Below are 4,062 nucleotides of genomic sequence, written 5' to 3'. Positions count from 1 at the left end.
GCGCTCTCAAGCGGCGCACTGTAGCAGTGCGCCACCGGGCCGGCCCAAGTTTAATTTCTGATGGTGGGGATGGCCTGTTATCTTGGCTGGTTATAGCATGGTGTTATAACACCAAAGTCAAGGGGTTGGATCCCCAGCCAGCTGCCAAAAAAAAAAAAAATAATAATAATAATAAAATAAAAATAATTACTGATGGTGGAGTGAAAAAGAATCACATTTTTCATCATCCACTTGTAGTTCTCGAGAAGCACGTGGACATGGTGTGGGAGGTTCTTCAGGTTGCATGCATCACTGGTGGAGGATCTCACGCGCAGGCATTTCAGACCTCACGCTGCGGATGAGAGCCCCAGCCCAATCTGCAGGCTTACTGACACTTACCCTTTAGATTGGGAAGAAAGAAGCAAATTCCCATCTAGCAATGCGGAGCCACTGAAAAACAAAATGCTTTCATGCTTCAAAGGAGAGCCAATAACAGCTGTCGAAACTCCAAAGCAATGCTCTGAATTAGAATGAAATCGTTTAGTCATAATATCATTCCGAAAATGTCTTTAATCAGTGAGTGTTCCAGCCCTGTGGTGTGAGCATCACACCAAAAATACCAAATCAAACACTAGGGCCAAACTTGGACCAAACCCCTAAAACTCTAAAAGAGAGTGATGTTTTCGCTTTGCCAGTTCCCAAACCAGGAAATCGTTACTCATCATCCCCAATCGACCACCCCTTTGGGGAGTGGGAGAGAGGCAATACAAAAGAACCTTAAAGTACAGCTCCTTTCAAATCAACACCTTTCTCACGGAAGCAGACGTGCTTATCTAATATCCTATGTCCACTGTAACTATTAGCACTTTGGCAGGCATAAATTAAGATATTTCTTTGCAGTTGAAATATGCAGCCTTAACTGTGCTCTCATCCTCTACATTTCACTGAGTGAATAACCTAAATTACACAGAACAGCAGTAAATTGGCTCATCATAGCCCTGTTCTAATTTTAAAAGGATAAGGATCTAAAAAACCACGTAGCCTAGCACTGAAGGGACTAGTGAAGCTTGCTATGGGGCTGCCAGGGTCTTTCCCCAGAAGGTCATGGATTCAAATTCAATCTAGGTTTGTAATGACCAAGGGCCATTCAACATTTTGTGTTAAATTTATACGCACCCTCAACGTAATATTCCTAATAGGGATGCTGACAGCTGGCATTTGTCATTCTTGCTGACTCTTTCAGGAGTACAGTGGATGGCCAACCACATGTGGAAACTAAATCATTTCCTCCCATATAAAGGTAAGCTTTGCAAAATGTGAACTCCAAGGCACTAAAGAGCATTTTGCCTTCATGCTCTCTGCTGTCTGTCCCTTTCCACTTCCCCCAGTTTGAGGGAAAAGTACAGAAGCTCTTTGACTGTTAGTCCAATAGCCTGATGAAATAATAAAGACGTACATGCATGCCCACAAGAACAGTACTTGCTAAACATAACTCTCTCGATTTCAACAAAGCATTCACTTGCGGTGATAAAATGCCAGGTCACAAGTCAAATTTTGACTCCATTAGTGAGCTTTATCCTTGAGCTCTAAATGGAAAGTCAGTACAATTCACCAGTTGTCAGGCTCCAGTTTTCCCCCCACCCTGAGCAAGAACAGAGTAATAGGGGAAACAGCTATAGCTGCTGCAGTCACTACTCGATTAGATTCTTCATGATTGGCTCTGTCCACAGGTCACTTCAGCAGTCGATCAACAAATAGACTTCATGCCATTTGGATCCTGGGTTTCTGCTTGGAATTTCATAGAATTCAATGAAGAAATTCACAATCAATCAAAAGAGATTGGGATGGCTTAAAGATACTTATGAAAATTAGATTGCTCCCCTTTATGAAAAAGCAAAAGTTGATGTGGCTGAGTTGAAGTATGAGATTTCCATGGAGTATCTTCCAGGTTGTAAATGGGTCCCACCTCCAGATGTGATGCTGACTACCAATGGGGTAGAGCAATATGTGGGAGAATGCCCTATAAGGGGCACCATCAAGTTGTGTCAGCATTGTGTATCTGAGTGATGCTAAACAGCTTTGGCACTCCAAGTCACCCACTGCCTGGTTCCGGAGGAGGGTGGCAGCACCCATGTGAAATCCTGTTGCCTGACACACTCTGGCAGCCCAGTTCCCCCCAGTTTTTCCTGTGACTGAAAGATGTCCTCATCACAGTGAGAGAAGAATTGCCTAGACCCTTTAACTACTAGCAATCATTTTTTTAATGAAAACATTCTTATACCTTTTAATTCTATTTTTTGACAGTTTTTTAATTGAAAGATAATTGATTACATTTCTGGGGTACAGAATTGAATATCAATACATGTGTATAATATGTGGTGATCAAATCAGGATAACTAGCAATCATTAGAACCTGTACTACCAGGCGATGGAGAGACTTTGAAGTTATTTCTTGTCAAGTCACCAGGCCACTTGGGAAATCAGAGTCAGGGAGGTCACAAGGAGGGCAAAATTTTGCAAATATTTCCTCCTGTGAGGGGTGCGAGGTGATGGTAAAATCTAATAACCATGACCTCTAAAAGAAAAAAAAAAAAAAAAGCAACAGATGTTGAAGCCTCCTTCCCCTCCCTTAAAATCTCCAGATAGAGCTGTCCCTGCTGTGGAGGTGGGGGTAAAGATAGCTGCGAGCAGAGCCTGCCTGAGGCAGCAGGTGTAAGGCCTAGCACTAGCCCCGTCTCATTCCTCCATCTATGGCTCACTATTTATAACCCATTCCATCTTTCTACCTAGTATAACTCGATCATTTCAGCTGTGGACTCTATCTCAAATGGCCACTTCCCTGATGGGAAATGGGACATACCTTTTCTAACCTAAAAACGTCTAGGGGGATTTTCAAAGACTGAACTAGCCCTCTGCAGGAAGCCTTTCCATGATCTGGCCTGAGGTTTCCAAAACGGATTTACAGCCTTCCCTCGTCTAGGGCCTTGAACCCACCAATCTGCGCTTCCTGCCTACCAATTTTCCTTCTTTCCTTGAGAGGCTCGCTTTCCCAGATTCTCGCCACGTCCTCCAACTATGGGGCCCGGGCATGTTACCATTGCTGTTGGGCTCTGGGCTGGGGCGGGAGGATAGTGGAGGTCAATAAAAGAGGGCGGGATGATGACTGGGACGGACTTTGCCAGATCCCAGCAAGGTGTCACAAAGCGAACGCCAAGGCGGCCACGAAGGGGAGGGCCAGGAACCGAACTCGGTGCCGATGTGACGTGGCTCCATCAGGTGGATACCGCGCGGCTCCCTCCCGACCCAATCCACGAGAGATAAAGATGTCTAAATAACCGCGACCGCCGCCGCCACAACCCGCCCGGGGCCCCCGGGGGGAGGGGAGCGCCTTCTCGGCCGCAGCAGCGGCTGGGGCTTGTTTGTAGGTTCGCAATTTACCATGATAAATGTAAAGACCAATTAAGGTTTGATCCGTGCACACAGGAGGCAGACGGCGGCTGATAGTGGAACCAATTAACGAGCATGTCCCCTAAGCGCTTTGCCTGGGCGCGCGTGATTGATGGCCCCGGGGTCGGGGGCGGCGCAGGCACGCGCCCCTTCTTGGCCCTGCCGGGCTGTGAGGGTATCCGGGAGGAGGGCTGGGGTATGGCAGCGGGGGTCCCCGGAGCGCGGAGGAGGACATGGAGGAGGACGAGAAGTAGGTGACGTGGGGCAGAGAGGCTCGTCCCCTCTGGCCCCGGGGCCGGCGCCGCGGCGGGTCCCCCGCGCCAGCAAAGTTTGGAGCCGCGGGCGCCGCGCGCCGGTCCCTCCCCGCTCAGCTCCCCCGGCGGGGTCTGTGCCGCCGTCGCTGCCAGGGCAGGACAAAGGCTCATTAACACGTGATGGGACCGCGCTTCATAAATGGGACTGGAGCGAGAGGGAGCCAGAGACAGAGCGCGAGCGGAGGGACAGGCAGGGACCGCGCGAGCGGAGCGAGGCGACGGACGCCGGGGCTGGAGGAGACGGGCAACCCCACTCCGGGCCAGGCGGGGAGAGCGGGAGGATCGAGTGAGGAGCCCGGGGAAGGGGCGAGGCTCGCTGGCG

Source organism: Galeopterus variegatus, unplaced genomic scaffold (genome assembly GCF_000696425.1).
Source record: "Galeopterus variegatus unplaced genomic scaffold, G_variegatus-3.0.2 Scaffold3102, whole genome shotgun sequence".
Classification (NCBI taxonomy): Eukaryota; Metazoa; Chordata; class Mammalia; order Dermoptera; family Cynocephalidae; genus Galeopterus; species Galeopterus variegatus.
The sequence above is the reverse complement of the archived record's forward strand: the minus strand, read 5'-3'. Positions refer to the sequence as shown.